Raw genomic sequence first — 22556 nt, 5'->3', positions numbered from 1 at the left:
GTGTCTATCAAGCAGCTCCAAATGTACCTGAAAAGTCTCATAGGAACCTGCAATCACAGAATCATAGAACAGTGGGGGTTGGAAGGGACTTCTAGAGATCATCTAGTCCAACCCTCCTGCTAAAGCAGGTTCCCCTCCATCAAGTCACACAGGAACGTGTCCAGGTGGGTTTGGAAACCTCCTGAGAAGGAAAGAATTAGTGAGGAAATCACTGTGGCTCTTGGCCAAAACCAGCAGCTCAGGTGCTGTCCCAAGACCTGTTTTCACCAATCCACACTTCTGCTTTCAGTGGAGAACATTCATGAGCATGGTGTTGCCATATTGTGTGGGATTGTTGCCTGGCTTTCACCTCGTTTGCCCCTACCCAGGGAAAAAAAGTGAGAGTTCAGAGAAATACTCCCCAGAAAATCAAAATGCCATCACTTTTTTTGTTTCCACATCTGGTTAGTTTGAGGTTTTAAAACGATTTTGAACTCTATTCTACAAGAACACACAAGAACCAGAGAGAGGCAAAGCACTCCTACCAAGGCTTGCTTTCCATTTACAAGATAAAGAGCTCACGTGCCGGCTGTAAGGAAACAGTCAGTTTGGATGTGCTGTGCTAAAGAAAATATAACACACCTTTACTTTTGAACCAGCAGAGATTTTCAGGTTAGGGTGAGTATATCTGGGGAGAAGACAGACATAAATCATAGAATCACTGAATGGTGGGGTTGGAAGGGACCTTTAGAGATCATCCAGTCCAACCCCCCTACAGAAGCAGGGTCACCTAGATCAGGTCACACAGGAACGTGTCCAGGTGGGTCTTGAAGGCCTCCAAGGAAGGAGCCTCCACACCCTCCCTGGGCAGCCTGTGCCAGGGCTCCCTCACCTCACACTGAAAGAGTTTTTTCTTATGTTTAAGTGGAACTTTTTGTGTTCCAGCTTCATCCCATCACCCCTTGTCCTGTTGCTGGCTACTATAGAAAAGAGGGATGCTCCAACCTCCTGACACCCACCCTTTAGCTATTTATAAATGTTAATGAGACTCTCCCTCAGTCTCCTCTTCTCCAGACTCAACAGCCCCAGTTCCTGCAGCCTTTCCTCAGAAGGAAGATGCTTCAGTCCCCTGATCATCTTGGTGTCCCTGCACTGGCCTCTCTCCAGCAGTTCCCTGTCCCTCTTGAGCTGAGGAGCCCAGAACCGGACACAGGACTCCAGATGAGGCCTCACCAGGGCAGATGAGAGAGGAAGCAGAACCTCCCTTGACCTGCTGCCCACACTCTTCTTGATGCATCCCAGGATGCCATTGGCTTCTTGCCCACGAGGGCACATTGCTGGCTCATGTTTAGCTTATTACCAATCAGCACTCCCAGGTCTCTCTCTGCAGAGCTGCTCTCCAGCAGGTCACCCCCAGCCTGTCCTGGTGCAGGGGGTTGTTCCTTCCCAGCTGCAGGACTCTGCCCTTGCCCTTGTTACATATACTCTATATACTCCTTGTTATAAATACTCTATAACCTGCTTCTGCAGGGGTTTGAACTAGATGATCTCTAAAAGTCCCTTTCAACTCCTACCATTCTATGATTCTATTACTTCTCATCAGTCCCATCAGCCAAAGGAGGTGGAGTTTGCACACAAAAATCCTCCATTGCACTTGCATCAAAGCAGGGGGCTTCATGCTAGCACCCACCCTGACAGTGCTTCATGTGTTAGCATTAATTACCAGGCAAGGCCCAAATGGCTTCAGCTGTCATTTAATTGACAACACCCTGCTGCCTTTCCCAGGGGTAAGGGGGAAAAAAAGGTGTAAGGAGGACCTCTGCCCTTTCTGAAGAGACAAAAAACCCAGATACAGAGGACCTAATACTTATAGAGCAGCTTATTTTTGAGGTCCAGCTAATGCTTCTGGGATGTTTTGGGGGTTTTGGTCCTCAGTCATAGCACAGCAGGGAGGGAGAAGGTGATGGCAATAGGTACAAGGAGCACAGGGTCAGTGCCATGGTATTCTTGTATAAGGCAAAAAGCAGTGCAGAACTTTCCCCTCCCTCTCCTTTTTGTCATCACCCTTTGCTGAGAGGCAGGGGTGAGATTTGAAATTAAGCAGTTCAAGGATCCCTGATGCAAGTGGCAAGTCAATCTGTTCTTCCCTCCCAGCCTCTCGTAGATGCTTGCCCTGGGAAAGGATGAACCCTGCTCTACATCTCAGCTTTTGGGGGTTACTGTAAAGTGAGACCAAAAGGTTCAAAGCCAGAAAAACCTCACATGCAGCCTGGTTGCCACCTGTGGAGAAAGCTCAAGGCTGCTGCTGACACTGCTGTGAACTGAAGCAAGGCACTTTCCTTACCCTGGACCCCTGTTTCTCCATCTAAAAAAATGAGCCTTATCATTTGGAACAAAAACACTTTAAAATCCACAGATGGGATCCATCAGGTACCTACAGAACCCCACCACTGATTCCCTGCATTGCACATCACCAAATGAATTGCTATTTCTGAGTACCAAGAGGTGTCTGGAATCTGTGGGGGAAACTCCATCTTTCTCTCTTTCTGCTTCAAACCTCTGCTTTCCCACAGCAGCACCTTCTCTGCTCCTTCTTTAGGGTGCAGGAAGAGGAGGAGAGGAAGAACATGCGTGTGTCTGTGTGTGTAGGGTGGCTGGGGCTGGTGGTGAAGGATCCTTTTGTGAAGATCAGCAGTTCTCTGAGCTTTTATCCCAGGCAAAGATTACATTGAACTCCCAGGGGTCTCTGCTTCCTCAGATCCCTTTCAGACTGAGTCACTGTAGCACTGCAGATAGTTTTGGGTGTCCTTTCATTTTTTTTCCCCTCTTTCTGACAGTATTAAATATATACCCCAGTGAGCCATAAATCAGTGGTTTATCAGAGAATAAATCATATCTGTAATAAGGGACCACTTCTTTTTAATTGGACAGTGCATTAAATGAAACAGATACACTTCCTCAAAGAATACAACGATGTGGCAGCCAGACTTCTTCAATGAATTTTAATTTTAAACCACCTTTTCTTTGAGAGAAAAGCCATTTCCCCCCCTCCAGTAAAATTACATTCTAAGCAGAGGATTTGCTGAGTTTTAGGGGTTATTGTGTTCACACCACTTTATCTTTCGCTCCTACAGCGATGTGGCAGCTTTTACTCAAGGTGCAGATTGGTTTGTGTGGAGAGCAGTCTTTCAGCAAGTCACTGTTTGTTTGTGTGTGTGAGATGCCCATGTGTGTGTGTGTGTGTGTGTGAGATGCCCATGTGTGTGTGTGTGTGAGATGCCCATGTGTATGTGTGTGTGTGTGAGATGCCCATGTGTGTGTGATGCCCATGTGTTTGTGTGTGTGATGCCCGTGTGTGTGATGCCCATGTGTTTGTGTGTGATGCCCATGTGTTTGTGTGTGTGAGATGCCCGTGTGTGTGTGTGAGATGCCCATGTGTGTGTGTGTGTGAGATGCCCATGTGTTTGTGTGTGATGCCCATGTGTTTGTGTGTGTGAGATGCCCGTGTGTGTGACATGCCCAGGTGTTTGTGTGTGTGAGATGCCCATGTGTGTGTGATGCCCATGTGTGTGTGTGTGTGCATGGGTGTACACACTTGCACATGTGTAAACAGAAAGAGCATGTATCTGATTTCAGCTGTGGGATCCAGCCTTCTCTGACCAAGGGCAACATGTGAGAATCATTTCTACTGTCTGGCTTTGGGCAGTCCTAAGTCTTTTCCCACCCTCAATCAAACAGAGCAGAGATATGCTGGTAAAACCTGTCTTAGAAATGCTGAGACTAGAAATGATGCAAAGGTGGAGAGGCTGTACCCAGAGTGTTTCTGCAAACAGACTGTGCCAGGTCACAGTTCTGTTGGCAAAATGTTTTAGCCCTTTGCTGGTGTCTGGACCAGATTTCACCTGTCAGAACATTGCCACAGAAGAGATGGCACCCCTAACATCTGCCCAGGGCCTGAGGAAGAGTCTCTGCACTGGAAATACTCTCCCCTAGCCAACCTCTAAATAATTTGAGCAATGTTTATGCTGAGCAGTGACTGAAGAAAGCAAATTGCTTGGGAAGAGGAGGATGACCTGCTTTATTTTGTAAGCCAGTATGGACTGTGTCATCAGGGAATTGAACAATGCAGCGTGTGTAAGGGCTGGAGACACAGACAACGTGTCTTCCTGCTCTTTCTCATTCAGATCACAACTTATTTTGGGCAGCAACAACTGAGTAAGAGTTGGAATTCTGGCCCTTTTGGGGGAAAAAGAGCAAAGAAAGACTTTTTTGACATTCTCTTTTCAGTAGAGCTGATGCTTTGTACAGACCAGGAAGGGGTAAAAAGGCTGCTCTGAAGGGTTGTGCTTTGCAGATGGCTTTCATGATCCAGGTGGGACCTGCTTTAGCAGAGGTGGTTGGACTAGATGATCTCTAAAGTTCCCTTCCAACCCCACCATTCTATGATTCTACATCAGCTGAGGTTAGGCATCACATCTGAACAAGCCAGCTGGGAGCATTTGTAGCTGCTAAAAGAAGACAAGCCTTAAGGAGGCAATGAATGCCATTGCAAGAGAGAGGTGCAAAGGCCATTCATGTGCCATTCCCTCCATGAGGCCAGGGCTGTGGGATCTCGTCCCCTGCACTGCTTTGGTGCAAGTAGGGATGAAGTCCTGCTGCTTGGCTTGAAAGCTTGGTTAGGAAGTTGGTGAACAGGGAAGAACAGGGTTGTGATGCACAAAGAAGCAGGTTCTCCATAAGGTGTCTAAGACAAAACTACAAGACTTCCACCAAAAATTAACCCTAAAACAACCACCAAAACTTTTTCCAGTAACCAACTTCTCCCTTACAAGATGATGTCCATCCCAGGAGGTGAGTGTGGAGACCTTCTCACATCCCTGCCCACATCCTCCCACGTGCCATTGCACCCACAAATATCCAATCTTGGGGCAGACCTTTGAGTGATACCCTTAAGAAGTTTTACAACCTTAAGCAAGAGCTGAAACACATCCAGGAGACAGAGCAGTGAAAGCAGGATGACTAAGGGCATTCAGTATCCTCACAAGCTGTTGTAGTTAGTCAGAAGGGGAAAGTGGAGGTGATAAGGGTCTGGGAAAGTATCCCTCCCTGTCCATCCTATAGGTTGGGTGAGATTACTAATGAGTTTTGAGAGGAAAAGCCTGGAAGTATGAGAGTGCCAACACTGCCATTGACAAATACCAGCTGAACCTCATCACCCATCAATGATATAACCATATCATAAGTTAAACAGTACCCAGTACAACAAAACCATGGTCCTCATCGCTCTCCCAGAGGTGACAAACAGCACCACAGGAAACACACAGAGCAGGTCAGAGTTTGCTTAACACCCCCATGTAAACAACTGAGCCAGCCTTATAACCAGCCTGCCTCATCTAACTGATGTAAGAAACCTGTACAGTAGATTTGTTCCAGCCCACTTGGGTCAATCTGTCCTTATCTCAACCCTTTGTGCCTTGGTTGGGTACCAAAAAGGACTGTCCTGGTTTAAACCCAGCTGGCAACAACCAAACTATGCAGTTGCTCACACCTCAGCAGGAGGAGGAGGAGAATCAGGAGAGGAAAGCAAAGCTCTGTGGGTTGAGATAAGGACAATGAGATTGAGACAAGGTCGATTTAATGGACCAACAGCACAAGGAGAGAGCAGAGACCGCGAGTGATGCCCGGTGCCGTTGCTCACCGCCTGACGCCTGGTCCCACCTCAAGGGCTCCCACCTGGATCAGGTCACACAGGAACACATCCAGGTGTGTTTTGAAGCCCTGCAGAGAAGGAGCCTCCACACCCTCCCTGGGCAGCCTGGGCCAGGGCTCCCTCAGCTCAGCACTGAAATAGTGTTTCCTTATGTTTAAATGGAACTGTTTGTGTCCCATCACCCCTTGTCCTGTCACTGGATCAATATCTGGCAGCCTCACAGCCCCACAGTTGCTCACTCTTACGAGGTAGATCCCCTCCACGATGATTTTCCTCTCAATGTGCTGCTAGTAAAATCCTTCAAACATCTTATTTTCAGCCCTGTGCTTCTATTTCCTCCAAACACCTTGGGTATGATTTCCCTCCCCTGAGTGCCCAGCTGTGTCACTGTAGGTAATAACTGCTTATTATTAGCTCTGGGCAGAGGCAGCCCAAGTTCCCAACCAGGCTCCAGAAGATGCTACAGACACTATTTCACACTCCTTGTCCTTGGTGTGTTTGCAGTAGGTATCATTTTCCATTTTTTCTTCCCTTTTTTTTCCAATGGTTGAATCTCTACGAAACTAAAGGCTTAGAAACATACAGAAGATGCTTTACCCTTGTCATCTGAACACACACCCTGTGCAGTGTGACTGTTCCCTCGTGCCATTGTTTGTGTGGAAAGTCCTTTGGAACCACACAGTGCTTTTTGTTTTCACTCATTTGCTTTTTCTGTGAAACTCTGGGGTGGCTGAAGGAAGACACTTGCCCAGATCTGTGTGTTTCTTACACGAGTTCTTCATTGTTCAGCAATTTAGAAGGTAAAAGAAGGCTGTATGGTCATCATGGTCTATAGTACACTAAGCCTTGGGGCTTAATATCCTATAGAATGCCTGTTTCTCTCTGCATAATGAGATTGGGATATCTAGAAGACAGCTTCTAAAACAATTTGTTTAAGAAATAATGCACAATCAAGTGTTTGGGGAAATGCTCTGTTTCAATACCTGTCAGTTAAGCAGCTGGGTCAGCTGAAATGAAAGCTTTGGGAGGTATGTTCTCAAAGGAGATCCAAGCCATCTCATCCTGCATTGCCCTGTGATGCACCTGCTGGGAGGGATGGACCTGGGTCCTCTCTTGCCTGCAAAGCTTTCACAGAGAGAAACAAACTGGGAGGAAGGAGAAGCCTCTCCTGTGTGGCATCATCTCAGGTGGAGAAAAGTCAAGCTCAGGAAAACTTACTACACCTGCCTTCACCTCAGAAGAGGTCGGTCAGCTCTGCCAGGCTGAGCTGTGAGTCTGGGTGTGCACAGAGCCCCAGGACACAAAACACTGCCCAGATTTGCCTGCTGTCTTTAGACAAGTATAATAAAAGCAATATAGCACCAGAGCAGTAGGCAAGGGCTGCTGTGCCATCTAGTGTGCACTGCTCGGTTAATAAAGGGGTTATTTACTGCTCAGCTGAAAACATCACGTCCTTCTGCTCCAGGCACTTTAACAAGGCTGCCGATGGCTTTTGCACAGCACTTAATGCTTAAATAACTTCTCAAGGCTGAGCACATCCTGTGCCAGGAGGGAAGCCTGCTTTAAATCCAGAGGCAAGGGGGAAGCGTGCGGGCTGCTGTCGGCAGAGGGTTTGCTCCTGTCTTCAGTGAGCCACTGAATGCACCAGCAACAGAGAAATCCAGGCAAACCAACACAGGACTGCAGATGAGGCCTCAGCAGGGCAGAGCAGAGGGGGAGAAGAACCTCCCTTGACCTACTGCCCACACTCTTCTTGATGCATCCCAGGTTGCCATTGGCTTCTTGGCCACGAGGGCACATTGCTGGCTCATATTTAGCTTATTATCAACCAGCACTCCCAGGTCTCTCTCTGCAGAGCTGCTCTTCAGCAGTTTGACCCCCAGCCTGTGCTGGTGCAGGGGGTTGTTCCTTCCCAGCTGCAGGACTCTGCACTTGTCCTTGTTGAACCTCAGGAGGTTCCTCTCTGCCCAACTCTCCAGCCGGTCGAGATCCCGCTGAATGGCAGCACAGCCTCTGGGGAATCAGCCAGTGCTCCCAGTTTGGTGTCATCAGGGAACTTGCTGAGGGTCCCTCTGTCCTCCTCAACAAGACTGGCCTCAGAACCCATCCCTGTGGAACTCCACTGGCCACAGGCCTCCAACCCGTGTGGCTCCACCACACCTTGCACCAAATACCACCAGGATGAGGAGGATGCTGTCGTGGGGGTGCAGAGAGGAGATGGAGCACACCCCAAAGCCCTCATGAAGGCAAGCACACCCTGGCTGGATTTGGGTTTGGGGAGCAGGGAGGGTGACCACCCCCTCCCTGGGGATGGAGAGGAGGGAAAGTTGGGACGTGAGAGCCCACCGTGGCACGTGGCCAGGAATGGCCTTCTGGTGTGATGTGCTCTTGGATTTCATTTAAATCAGTCAGAGGAGAGGACAGTTCAGAGCACTGGATTAATTCCTCTCTCTCTCTCTTTTTTTTTATTAGGAAAATAAAAGAGACTTTGAAATATTAAGAGAGAGTGGGATTAGAGCCCTCTCCTGCCACCCCAGCCTTTCCTCCCCTATTAATTTCCACTTGATTAGAATTCTTTTTGAAGTATTTAAATGTGGACAATAGGAAAAAGGGAGGGTGAAGTTATTGAATATCAGTTAAACTGCATTAATATAAGCTCAGTTCCAGCTTTTATATAGATGCTTCATATATATGTATAGTTTCCACTAGGAATAAAGTAGATCTATCCCTCCTCCCCTACCTAAAGTAATTATGATCTTAAAAAAAAACCATAATGAAACTCTTAAACTTTAATAGCCCATTTATAAATCCCCAGCTTAAAATTTAAATGCTTTTAAAAAGTTTTAGAACTGTAGAAATTTGATTCCCCCACCCTTCCTTTCTCCTTTTTAGTTCTTCTTTCTGGTTTTTTTACATGAGACACTTTTATACCCTAAAACTTTTGAAGCTGCACAGTGTTCCACCAGCAGTCACCCCTGGCCTCAGTGCAAATGGAGGTGCTGAGGGGTCCTGAGGATGTAGGGCTCTCTGGGCTAGAGCCAGGAGCTGGTGGTAATCACCCCTGTGCCACAGAAGCGATCCTGGGGGCTTCTCCCAGGGCTGGAGAACGGCTGGAGAACAACTTCTCTTGAATGACTGGCACCCAAAGGCTTTACCTTTGTCCTGAATGTGATCCAAGGAGCCTGAGCTGCTCTTTGTCAGTGATGGGAAAGCCTGGGCTCGCTGATGAGCGGTCTGGGATCCCCCTGACAGACAATGGCATGGTCATGTTGCACCTCCTGACTCGTTGCCTGCCAGAAGCCAAACTGTCTCTTAGGGGTTTTGTTTATAAACCAGTACTTTCACAAACCAGATTTAGATATCTCCACCTAGATTCATAAATCCTCTCAGCTAACCTAAGAACTGCAGTTTGATCTACCAGCCATGGCTTCTCACACCAGATTTAACTCCCTGACTGGCTCCTGAGACGTCCCATTGCTTCTAGAAGTCAGGGAAGAGACTGACAAACCCTAAACCACAATCCCAGGTTGTGATAACAATAATAATGATAACAACAACAACGACAAGGTGTCTGTTTGCAAATCTTCTCTGTGCATCAGGAATACAAGAGACTGATTTCCAGCTCAGGACTCTCAGGTGCTGTCACCATTAGGATCTGCTGCATAGATCCAGCTTTTCCTTTTGAATGCAAAACTCTTACCTGGACATCTCAGTCTTGAGGGGGGAGTTTTCCTGGCTCTGACTGAGCCTACCCTCTGCTTAGGCTGTATGATACCACAGGGCCTGGCATGAGTCCCAGCATCCTCACCGACCTCTGTGCCCAAGAGATGGTCACAAGGTGACCACTGCACAACACCAGCCACGCCAGGAGAAGGGACATGACTGTGGCTGTGATGGAAAGCTTTTTGAACTTAGGACACTTAGTGAGAGGCAGATGTCTACCCAAGCAAGGGATGCATTTAGGAGTGTGCATTTCCCCTCTCCAAGGAGTTGTGGAACGTCCTCAGAAGTGCTGTGATTCACATCTTTCCATGCCACATCTGGGACAGATTTAGCACCAAAGTAATCACCACTGCAGAGTCTTCACTGATACACTCCTGCAATGCCTCCATTGTGGCTTGATGGGCCCTGCCTGAAGGGGAATGAAAAGGAATTCTTTATCTGCCCATGGATAAGTTGTGACACGGCATTTTCAACCCATCCTGTCCTTTGCCTGTGTTGGTGGACCTCTGCACCAGATTTAGGTTATTTCCCTTGCAAACTGGTGGGACCTGCTTCTGCAGGGGGGTTGGACTGCATGATCTCCAAAAGTCCCTTCCAACCCCCACCATCCTGTGATTCTCATGGTTCAAACATCCACCTTGCAAAATGCTCTGGATAGACAGAGGAAGGAGTAAGTTATGTGCAACACCTGATGTTACAACATGCCAAAGCCCCCTCAGAATTCAAAATTCAGGCATTTCTCCTTTTCTTTTTCTTCTTTTCACTCCATCTTCCAGATACACATCACAAAGCAACAGCTGGCACTAATTCATTTTTCCCCCTTTGCAAGCACCTTTAAAGGAAAAAGCAGCAAGGGTTTTCCACCAGGTGTAAACAGGAGGAATAAAAGGCTAGGTAACAATGAAGATTTCACAGGAGCTCACAGATATGGGCATCCAAGTGTAAGGTCTGCAGTAAAACCATGGGCAGCAATTTCCAGGTAGCATTTTATAACCAGAGAGCTGGAAAAATGCAGCCTGAGAGTCAATTTTGGGGCAGGAACAGGAGAATCCAGGGGAGGCTGGTGGAGGAGGCACATGTCACCAGAAAGCTTGGTCTTCCCTGGCCTAAACCTTGCCAAGATGCAAGGAGAAAGAGTCAGTCCCCTTGGAGTCCAGCTCCCTCCCTCCCACCAAGATGCCCAAGAAAATGCCATTTCCATTTCCTTCCCCCAGAGACGACTTCTGTCTAACATCATTATCCTTTCTCCACCCAGCTCTTCCACCACATGCCCTCGAGAGCTAGTACTAATAATATTGCAAACCCTGTAATAAATATTGTGATCACTGCCTAACAGGCACTCTAAAAAGGCTGAGGAGAAATAAATAAAGAAATAAATATATAAAAGACTTTTTTCCCATTTATCTGTGAGCAGAGAGAGAGGGAGGGAGGGAGAAAAGAGTTAGCTATTAAACATCCCACATAGCCACAGGCAAATTCGAGCATCCTCTCCTTGCAGAGCCCTTTCTCTTTTTTTTTCCCAAGCAGAGATTACTCTGGCAGTTCAAGGTGCTATCGAGCTCTAACCAGGGACAATTACAAGGCTCCAGTTGGAGCCTCTGAGACGATGCTCATGTCTGATAAGGTTGAAGGGGAATAATGGAAGGAGGGAAGTGATAATGGGCTGCTGAATGGGTGGGTTGAGGTATCTTTGCCATTGAGCCTGGAGACAAGAAGCAGCTGCTGGTGGTGGGAGGGTGTGGGGGGTTTTTCCCCCTCCCCCCTTTTCACTCCCATGATTTTCTTTTCCCTCCTGGCTCCAAGCAATACTGGTAATACCACTCACCAACACGCCTGACACCAGAAGAGCATTCGTAGAAGAGGTCTGCCAGCCTTGCCTCTCTCATCACTCAGTTCAAGAGGTTTGGAGACCAGTTTTTTCTCATCTGTGCTCATCACCACGTTGCTGAGGATGAGGCTGGACCCTGAGGCTGCTCTCAACGCATCCAAGGAATGACCAATTCAACACCCCATGCCTCACAGGGCAGGCTAAGCCAGGGAGCCAGGGGTGTCCACCCCAGTGTAGATGAGAGAGGAGCTGTCTCTGCTTTCAGGTCCTGGGTTCTTCCAGCTGGCAATGGTCCTCCATGTTTTCTGGGATCCTAAAGATAGAATCCCTGATGGCCTGGAAGGAAAGAAGTGAAGGTGTTTGGCTTGTAATTCTCCATCCTTCACATGGAGAGAAACCAGCCAGTAAACCTACTGATCAGTAAGGGATGAACTCCACCTGCTGGGCTGCCTCAAAGAGTGGGCTGAGCCCTGCCTGAGCACTCCCTTGCTGGTTTGTCCTCACCAACTTGTGGGCCATGATTTGATCTTCATAAAACCAGAATTGCTGGTAGCCCTCAGAGAGCACTCATGAAGCTTTCACTATGGGGTTTTTTGTCTGGCTGAGCTTTCTTTTCCTGGGCCAGATTCTAGCTGGAAATGAATTTGGTGCATCTAAATATCCAATAAACAAACAAGATCTGTTGGTTTTCTCCTTTGATTATCAGATTCTCCTCTTTGGCAGATCCTTTTATGCCTGTCTCTCCTTTTTGGAAGCATAAAATTAAATCAGGGTCTTATTTTTCTTCCTTTCTCAAGGCAGAGTTGCCTTTATCTTTTCCTCTGTACCACCAAAGGCCAGCAAATGCCATCAACAATCCCTCTGGGAAAAAGGGATCTGAGAAAAAAAGCCCAAATGAAATATTTCCTACACTGGAGATCCAGAAATCCCCTGATGTACACAGATGTGGGGATCTTTGTATAAAGAGAACACCCACCAAACACCTTTTTCCTTGGCCCAAGAAAAGATGCTGCAGCTCCCTGAGAGCCAGACAAGTGCTGGCCAGTGGGGTGGCTGCTCCAGACAGCATCCAAGGGAGCCTTTTGAGGGGTGAAGAGTAAATCCCAAAACCAGGCAGCCCTTTGACTAAAACTTGCAGAGAGGTGGTGCCAGACAAGTACCAAACCTCCAAACCCTGTTATGTGCTTTAACAAAATGAGAGCATTGCTTCTGGGGTGGGATTTCTCTCACCTAGCTTTGGATCCTGACAATGTCAACAGCTAAGCTGGGAGTTCCAAGCTCACCTTGCAGCTCAGGGGGATGAATGTGCCTTCATGGAGTACCACTCATCCAAGCACTGTGAGATGGGATGGGCTGTGGTCCAGAGATGTCCACTTCTCTCTGTAGCCTCCAACATGAGCTGGAAGAAAGAGCTCAGGTGTGAACAAGGCCCCTGTTCACCTCTAAATACAATGACAGAACCCTACCTTTGAAATACAATTCACTTGCCTCCTAGGTTGTAAACCAGTAGAGATGTGGGGTTTTAAGCAGGCCTTGCCCATCAGATGATGTTTCCTCTGGAGCAGTCACCTGGCTCCAGGGTTTGGGGCTTTAAAGGAGATAGGAGAATGAGAGATGATAACAGTGTGGACTTCACAACCCCACTTATGTCTGTGTCACACAAGATCCCCCTCTCTTTTGTCCCATATGCTCTGATGGTCCTTCATCAGCTGACAGAGATCCAGCAAGTCAGAGGATTGCTCACCTTCATCAGCCCTCTCCTCCCCAAGCACTGGGGGCTGCAGGTGTCAGAGGGGACAGTTCCTGGGGTTAATGGCCCTTGCAGGGTCACTCAGCAGAGACACCAGCACTCTCAGTGTGTCACTGCAGGGCAGCAGATCCCAGGGACAGAGCTTGATTCCCCTTCCCAGCTTCTGAGAGGACACTGAGGACTGGGGCTTGCAGAGGAGAGCTGGGGGAGAGCTGGAAAGAAGACATGAGTGCAGAATGCACCCAGAGGAGACTGGGCATGGCTCTACAGAGGGCAGTGTGCTAAGGCATATCATAGAATCATAGAATGGTGGGGTTGGAAGGGACCTTTAGAGATCATCCAGTCCAACCCCCCTGCAGAGTCACCTAGATCAGGTTGCATAGGAACATGTCCAGGTGGGTCTTGAAGAGCTCCAAGGAAAGAGCCTCCACAACCCCTCTGGGCATCTCCATTGCTTAATTACAATGGAAAGAAAGAAGAAACAGGTGGAAAAACCTGGTATCATGCACAATGGTTGAAGATGATTGGTGTTTCCTTCCTTGCTGCCTCAATTTACTCTTCCTCCACACCACATTCCCCACCCTGAGCTGGGAGCACAGAACTCAGTGGTTGAAAGAACCATGAATTCCTGTGTGATCTTCACAGGAACCTTCTCCCCCCCTCTCCAGCACAGGCCCTTTCAGAGAAACAGGCAGGAGAAAAGAGAAGGTAATAGATGGGTAAATGCCTTTCTGCTCTCTGCCACTGTAATGGACTAAAATAAAGGAGCTGCTGTGAGATGCCAGGAGAAAGGAGATGCTATCTGTCCAGGCTATATCCTGGATACTAAATCCAGATGGATTTCAACCTACATCAGTTGCTTTATAAAAAAACCCAAAAAGGTAAAAAAGAAAGGAAAGGGGGAGGGGGGGAAGTTGATTTTCTTTGCAGCTCTTGGAAGGGAATCTATTTGGTGTCAGGCTGAAAGAAGACAGCGTGTAAGTAACTGAGAAAGTGTTTACTCAGTGAATTAGTTCAGCTTTCATTGTGCACAGAGGATTATGGCCTCAGCAGTGGATGAGCTCCATTTCAGGCTGGAGTGGCTCACTTAGCTACCTCCAGGGCAGGACTAATTATCATAGGACTTAGGCCATTAAAGGGCTTTAACTACCAGTGCTCTCTCCCAGGTCTGGATTAACTGTTTGCCTAGAGCAAACCGCCCAGATAACCATTCAGCCTAATGGTCTGCTTTGATTTCTCTGCCCCCTCTGCCCACCCCTTTCGCCTTTAAACTGGACATTATTGGCAGGTCTGGAACAATAGCTCAGAATATCAACAGCACTGCTGCAAAGTGTCAAAGGGGCTTTGTTACAGAGTCTCTGATTTATTTGGTATTCTCTTTTGCTTTACCTTTGCTAAGGCAGTTTTAGGGAGTACGGTCTTACATGGCAGACAGCCCTTACCTGACTCGAGGGGATGAAGAGGGGCTCCTTACCTGACTCAGGGGGATGAAGAGGGGCTGCTCAAAAGGCATGACCCCAAGGGAAAGCAAAGAGATGCCCACAGAGCCTGGCTCTGTCTCACTCTGGTGTCTACATGACAAGAATTGTGACAGAAGTAGCTCTGCATAGAAACAGCAAAAGACTATTGTGCCCCCAGGCACTAAATAGCCAAGATGAGAGCAGAGTTATTACCCTACTTGACAGAGGAAGAGCTGGAGTATAGAAGGTTTAAATGGTTTGCCCAAGGTAAGAGACAGAGAATGTGGCAGTGGCTCATCTGCTCCTTATCATTAAACCAGGTATTTGAAAATTATCTAGTGATCCTTCTTTGACAGCAGCCCTCTCAGCTTTTCTGGGAGCATATCAGCACATCTGGGTAGCTTTCATGGCTGGAAGAAGGTGGCTGAAGGAGATACAACTACAGGCTATGAAATCAGATGCAGCTTGGACAGGCAGCCTCTTCTAGTAGGGAGGGCATCAAAGGAACCTAGTAGGTGGCATGCTGGAAATAAAGTGGGTGGTTCTGCACACCACAGAGAGGGGCAGCACCTTGTTTCTGCTGAAAGTGTTTGGGTTCCCAGTTGTGGAGGGAAACAAGCCTTTTAAAAGAGACTGTACAGAAGCACAGAGTGTGTGGACTCCTGGTCTGCTCCTCTGGACACACTCAGAGCAGTGAGGCTGCAGAGATGCTGTCCTTCGTGTTGACCAACACCACCTTGCTGTTGTCTTCTACTCTGACATGTCTGTGTCCCCTCAGTGCAACACTTAGGGCACCAGGGAGACCAGTCCATGGGAGTTCTTGGTACCATTTCCAGGTGGAAATGTTAGCACTGAACTCACATCTCTTCGTCCCAGGAGGAGAGTCCTTAAGACAGTTTCCCCTCTCCATTTTCTAGTCTTACACAGTGAAGTAAACACTGTTTGATGTCAGTCCTTAGGCTGAGGAAGCATGGCCCAACATGGCCAACATTACAGGCACAGATCATAGAATCATGGAAGGTGCAGGGGTTTGGGAGGGACCTTCCCAGATGGTCCTTACTCACGTGAATAACTCAGGAGTTTGGGAAACAGCATTTACCCAGCCAAAGCCCGTAAAACCCACGACAAGCACAGATGAAAAGCTGGGATGAGTATTTGTACTCCTCCATGTGCTCATGTCCTTCACAAATGCAGAAATAAAACAGAGATTTCTGCAAAACAACATATAAAAATCGTGCAATGTCTAAAGATCAGTGTGAGTTTCGTGGCACTTCTTTTGCCTTTGGTACCAGGAAGCACCGTGTACACAGCCAAAGGCAGCTCAGACCCAACCAGACTGTGGTTTCTGATGATGTTTGGCTGATTATATTCACAGCCTTCTAAATTCTGGGAGGTTACATGGGTGTTGGGTTAAGCACATGCTCAAAAAGCCAAGAGAGCTGTAAAACAAATCCCCCCCAAAAAAACAATGCTTAGGTCATCAACAGGGCAGAAGCTGCATAGATTAAACCAGCTCAGGTTATCTGGATCAAACCAAGTGCCTGCAACCAGGTCTTGCTGATGACATGGCCTTGAACCCTACTGAAAACCTGGGCAGTGGCTCTGGTACATGCCTGCACCCTCCCAGGGCTCTTGCACACCTCCTCATTCCTGCTCATCTGGGATCACACGGTGCTTGGAAGCAGTGCCAGCAGCCAGCAAAGGGATGTTTCTTTCTCCTCTGACTTTGCCACCTTTCTTGGCTGACCAGATCCTGCTGTTTATAGCCCAAGCTGGCAGCTTTCACAGCGCTTCTCAGAGCTCTGAAGTCTCTCACAGAGGGTTGAAACGTGCCCAGATTGTGTCCTGCTGCTTCGTCTATATGGAAATTGTCTCATTTCTGCCTTCCTCTGATCTCTTACTCTGAGGATAATAGGGTTTAGTACTTTCCCTTTCTTGCCCCTGCTGCAGGTGAGAATTGGAACACAAACTGCTTACTGGAGTGCAAGTTATTTGTTGTTTGCAGATGAATGGAGCTGGTTTTCATTTGCTGTGATTCCCACTATTAAATTCCCTTCCCCTCGTTGCTTGACATCTTCTGCTTCCAACTCCTCCGTTCCCCAGCACATCTGAAAGCCATGACATCGAAGCCCATCAAGGAAAACACAACTGAAGCAACTCACTAAGGAAAAAAGGAGCAGGTCATTGTGAAGCAGCAGCAAGCTGGTACCTTTGAAGAAAAGGCATTTCTCAAAGGAATAGTAGATCATCTGAGGATTTCTTCCATGGGTACCAAGGATGCTCCAAGCCTGCCTGAAACATCTGCCCACAAAGGCTATCAAGGAAGCCCCAGAACTGAAAATCAGAACAGGAATAATCTAGGAGGAACTGAATCTGCTCTGTCCTCACCAGGAGAGCTGAAGCCTGTGCACTTTCAGAGGCAATGGCTGTCTCTCACTGTGTGTGCTTGCTCAGTACAGTGAGATCCTGACCTGCTTTGTAGTAGACAGGGATAAGTGCAGTGAGACAAGAAGCCCAGAGCTAAGGCCAGACAGGGAAGATATGTTCTGGTGCCTCCTTCTCCTATTTATCCAAAGCAGGTTTCCCACCTTCCAGTGAGACTGCAATTAACTTGTAAATGTATGCTGCAGAATTAATTCCCCACCAGCTGCTGTTCTGTAGCTGAGAGGGAATAAGTCAGTGAACCACCAACATCAACTCTGATATGGCCCTCACGACAAGTTCTGCCCTCACACACAAAAAAAACCTCCCTATGGAACTAATAACTCCAGCCCAGCTTACACAGAGAGAGCTCTCAGGCTGGAAGGATTGCAAGCCCACTTGGAGATACTCCATCCAACACCCTCCTCCCTCTAACACAGGCAACAGGGAGGGGAAAGTGCAGGCTGAGCTCTACAGCCAGGTCAGGTGGTGTGCAGCAAGTGCTGTGTTGAGTTTGAACTGAAAGAGTGTGAGAAAACTCAAGGCTATGTCCATGTTCTGAGAAGGTGGTTCTCATTTTGGAGAGGCAACCAGCTTTCCATGGTCTGGTGCACTTGACTCCCACCCCCAAGCCTGAGCTAGGTCTCTTCAGCCCATGGTTGGAGACTAGGCAGATAGTCTTGACAAGCATCCCACTTACCTTGATGACAAAAGTAGATGCCTTCAGCACAGCAAGAGAAGGCCCACCAAACAGTCTGAGTAATAGGCTACAGATTTGCTTTTGCCCCCCATGGCATTTCTCAGATCCAGCAGGATGTCCCATCCCTCTTCTCCCATCCAGGACTTATCCAGGTCTGTCCCTGCCATGTGAGCTGGAACGATGGCTGTAGCTAACACCTGCCAGCAGTGGCCTGCTCCAAACCACCACGACATCCTAATCACACACCAGGAGTTCCCCTGGTGCCATTCTCTCCTGGTGAGCACAAGGACATGCATTGTTCCTACCTCTTCAGCAGGACTTGCATATTACAGCTAAAGAATCTCACTAAACAGAAGATGTTCTTGCACGTCCCATCTGGGATCTGTTGTGATGGGATCCTTTAGGTCTCTAACACATTCCAGCGCTGCAGTCAAAAGCCTAGGCAAGATAGATGATGGCTCTGATTGACTGGGACCATGAGGTCTTTGTGGTTTTATACCTGCTCCTCTAATGCAGAAGATAACGAGTTGGCCACCACGTATCGTGATGCAGATCTTGACAGCAAGTGGGAAAAGCCCACGCTGCAGATGCAGAAGATCTTAGCCACAGTGAAAAGCAGCTGAGTACATCATCTGCTTGGAAATGTGGTCTTCTGAAGGTTTGCTCTCCAGGAGATAGCTGTGCTGAGGAACAGAGAAAAGACACTGGAAACAAAGGACAATATTAGCTCTGAACTGAAAACAGCTGCTCTAGAGAAAAAAAACAGGAGTAACCTGCTCCCCACACACACAATAGCATGTTATGGGAGAACAGCTAATCTTGTAGCATAGGCACAGAACTCAGCACTGGGAGGAGATAACAAAGAGCAGGGGCTCTTGTGTTATGGGTCAGCTGCTGGCCCCCAGCTCTACGTCTCCTCAGCAGACACAACAGGCACTGTCACACAGTGTCACTATGCCTGCGAGAGATAAGCTCCTGGGCGAAAAGCAGCTGGCTGAAGCTCCAGCCAGGCAAGATGGAAATGATGCTTCTAGGAAAATGGAGGGGGGAGGAAAAAAGCAAGCAGTGATTCAGGCATTTTCTAAGGCAGTGCTGATGCTTTTCCCCCCTCACACAGGGAGGAGAAGTGAGCTGGGACCACACTTAGATATTAAGGCTCAGTCACGGGCAACCTCTGGGCACGTAGGTCACTGTCTTGCTTTCCCCTTTCTTTCTGTGAACCACAGGACTTCAAGCCAGGTCTGAAATGTCTCTTCTCCAAAGTAAGGCTGGCATCACCGGGTGGAGGTGAGTTGCAAGGAACAGAGAGGATGCCAATGAATTGCAGCACATTTTCTCTCCTCAGCCAGTCACAAACTTGCTTTGGGGGGACACAGCCTTTTCTACCCATGTGGAGTGACCAAGGAGGGATGAGGGAGGTGGGTGGAACAACCAGAATATTTGGAAATCAAAGGAAGGAGATGTCCCATTCATTTTTGATCCAAGAGCATTATAAGCATTATCAAGGTGGGAGGGAGTTATTTCTCACATGGGAGAATTAATGAGTTGTGTTTTCCTCTGAGCTTAAACTCTTCCATCCCTGCTGCAATGAGCACAGGTCCCAAAACAACTTCCCACTTTAAACCCCAGTTTTCTTCTCCATGCTTTACATGTAAAAACCAGCCAAAAGCAAAGAGTTGCAAGCCAACTACCAATAATTATACTTGCCAAAGTGATGTATAGCTGGATAAATGGTGGAGAAGTCATCTCCTAGGCTAACTCTTGCATCTAGAGTTAATTTGGCCAGCCACTGATTAAAAGCAGTCACCTGGAACATGGCAATTCCTCCCATGGGGCATGGATTGGTCAACTGAACTTGAATTTCCTCTCTCCTACACGGCTGCCTCGTCTTCCTCATGTGTGCCTTTTCTGAGACATGTAGGTTTTCATCTGGTGAGGAATTTGCAAGGTCTGTGACTGGTGCCAGTGTGGAATAAAGGCCAAGGCCACAGAATCCCTTAACAAACAGCACTGGGGTTCTCTATCCATGTCTTGCACAGAATAAAGGGCAAGAAGTGTGTTCCTTGGCAGCTCTGCAGCACCTGCCTCCAAGGACACTTTCCTCCTAATCCCCGGTAACGGGAAGCTTTCTGTGCCCTGAAGCATGAAGGTTTATGTCCCTTCCACAGCACTGCATGTTTTGTTTCAAATCCAGAGCATTATAACTTCTAAAATAGCATCTGCATTCCCTTCCTGTGGCTGCTTTAGTGGCTGAGACCTGCTGACTCGGGGCTCCAGGCAGGAAAACATTTCACAAGGGTGCACAGGAGTACACAGGGGTGGCAGAGCTCAGAGGGTGGCAGCAGGAGGGCTTGTGCCACCTTCCAGCAGGAACAGGGAGGAGAAAGGGGCTGAGTGACCTGGCCACCCAAGCACTTGTGTTGTCAGCCATTCCCATCCCTTCTCTAGGACGTGTCATGTTGGCACAAGGAAGCTCTTAGACCTGCTCACCAACAGACCAACCTGTCCATCTGCTCATTCATTGAGTCTGAACTCAATTAATAACCTTTCAATTTGTAACCTGTTGTCTAACAGGCACAGAGGTTGTCATCACCAGTGGTGGTGGACATAAAAGCAGCCTGACCTCACCTTCTCAGGCACAACCAATGCTTGGACACCCTTCCCTCCCTGGCTAGATGGGAGCCACATTGTTGGGATGGCTCTGGACTCTTGGAAAGCACTTCCAGCACTTGTGTTTTCCTACATATTTCCTTCCACTGATCCACAAAGTTCCCAGAGCCTTCTTCTGCCTGTCCCTGCTTCAGTGCTCCTTGGCATTGTGCCTTTCCACAGCAGACAGTGGATTTGGGTCACAGTTTGCAAGAGCTGAGCTGCCAACAGCTCTGCTGGACATCCTCCCTCCTGTTCCACTCTGTGCACTCTGCTTCTGGGTGGCACACAAAGAACATCCAAGCCTTTTACAGAAGAAGAAACGTGCTCTCGTGGATCTGCACGGAACTGCCCAGGTCTGTGCGGGGGAAACGCGGGTTTGCCCCTCTTTGGGCTTCCTCCTTCTTCCCCTTAACACGTGGAACAAATGTCTCCTGGGGCCTGTGAGGGGGTGACTGGGAGAGGTGGGCAGAATCTCTGCAGACAGACCCTGTGCTGGTTTTATTTCTCTATTGAGCCTTGCTGGAAATGCCTGCACAGCAAGTCAGGGCCTGGCCCTGGCCCTTTCCCTTTCTCCTTTCTCTCTCTCTCCTTTTTTTTTTCCCATTTCTTCCAGGAGTGCTGATGATAAGAAAAGCAATGTCTAAATCTTCTTAATGGTGTTTATGCAAGCAGTTTTGCTTAGCTGCAGTCCCTGCCACCCCCTCCCCTCCCATCTCCCTGCTAATATCGCTGCTTCATTCCTTTCCCTGTTGGCTATTACTATGGACTACAGCGAATCTAAAACTAAATAATCCCCTTAGTGTCAAGTTTTCTGGGCTGAGCAAATAAATCTAACCAAATGCATTATCTAGGTAGAGGAGGCTGTTGTAAAGAAGGGGGGGGAAAAAAAAAAGAGAGAAAGATAAAAGCTATTTTACTTGAAGGCAAAGAGTAAACCCATCATTTCTCATTCACATTGGACTTCTAAAGTTCTTGTTTGAATCTCATTTTAACTTTGCTGTTCAATCCTTTTCTCTTTCCATTGTAATTAAATATATATATATATATATATATGTGATAATGCAGCAAATCTTCTGATTTCAAGCATTAAAGAGAGGGAGAAAGACCCCAGATAAGGGGCCATTCAAATCCCCCTCTCAGACTGATTCTGATGAGGCTCTAAAGCCTAAATAAATAAACCCTTCTACACTTGCCTTTCCCTGAGGGAGGGCGAGGACCAAGGGTATTAGAAAACTCATTTAGAGGAGGAAGAGCACAGATCTGCATGTTGCTGGGTGAGGTGGGAAGGTCTGTGATGGTTTTGCTCTGCTTTAAGATCCCGAGCCGGCAGCTCTCAGGAGCAGGACCTGACCTGCGTCTGTGTGTGGTGGCAGAGCAGCTCGGTTTCTGGGATGGTTCAGCTCCTGAGTTTGCAGGCAAGGCTTAACCCAAACCTGGGGACAAAGTGCTTCAGCCCTGGAGAACTGTGTGCCCTATCTCCTCCAGACAAAGTCTGCCCTCTCCCAGCTCAATTATTTCTTCCCCACTTGAACTATGAAACAATTAAGCCAACAACTTCTCCCCTGCATTTGGTTTAATCCCTCCGTGTGTGTTTTGGGTTCCCCAAGTCTGTAGCCAGCCTGTCGAGGCAATCTGCCCTTAAGATCCATTAATCTTTAAACCTCTCCTGGTTTAGATGGACAGACATTACTGTTTGAAACTGATGCCTTGCCTCTTTCTTTTCACTTATTTTTTATTAAACAACCCCTATGATTATTTTTAGACCCCTCCAGTTTAGAGATTAAAAACCTGGGAAGAAGAACAAAGGGGTTTGTTCTATCACTTCTTTCAATACATCTTCTCCAAAGAAAGAAAACGTCAGCCACTGCTCACACTGAAGAAACAAAAACCCCAGTAAAGACCACTGCACTGCATTCTGGGGAGCAGGATCTGCAACAGACAACACAAGTAATCACAGGCCAGCTCTTGACCTGCTCTTGGTCCACATAGCAAGGACACCAGATGAGGACTAGTCTCAACCAATTTGCAATACAATAGTGCAAGCATTTTGCTCATTTTAATCTAATGCTCTTGGAAACATCTGCACAAAATTGCCTGCTTGGGCTATGGGGGCACAACACTCCAGAAGCTGAGGAAGAGCTGGAACACTTGCTAAACGAGCTGATGTCTATCATCTGAGAAGATCCTGCTGGATTATCCATGTGCCCTAAGACATTCTGCAGCTACTTCCATGGTTTCATGGCATCACCCAGCACTTCTGAGTCCTGGAAAAACATCACATGTTCTTTTCTGTAAAATCTGGCTTCCATTTCTGCCAGTATTAACAGTTCTTT

The sequence above is a fragment of the Colius striatus genome, chromosome 12 (assembly GCF_028858725.1).
Source record: "Colius striatus isolate bColStr4 chromosome 12, bColStr4.1.hap1, whole genome shotgun sequence".
In the NCBI taxonomy this organism is placed as follows: domain Eukaryota; kingdom Metazoa; phylum Chordata; class Aves; order Coliiformes; family Coliidae; genus Colius; species Colius striatus.
The sequence above is the reverse complement of the archived record's forward strand: the minus strand, read 5'-3'. Positions refer to the sequence as shown.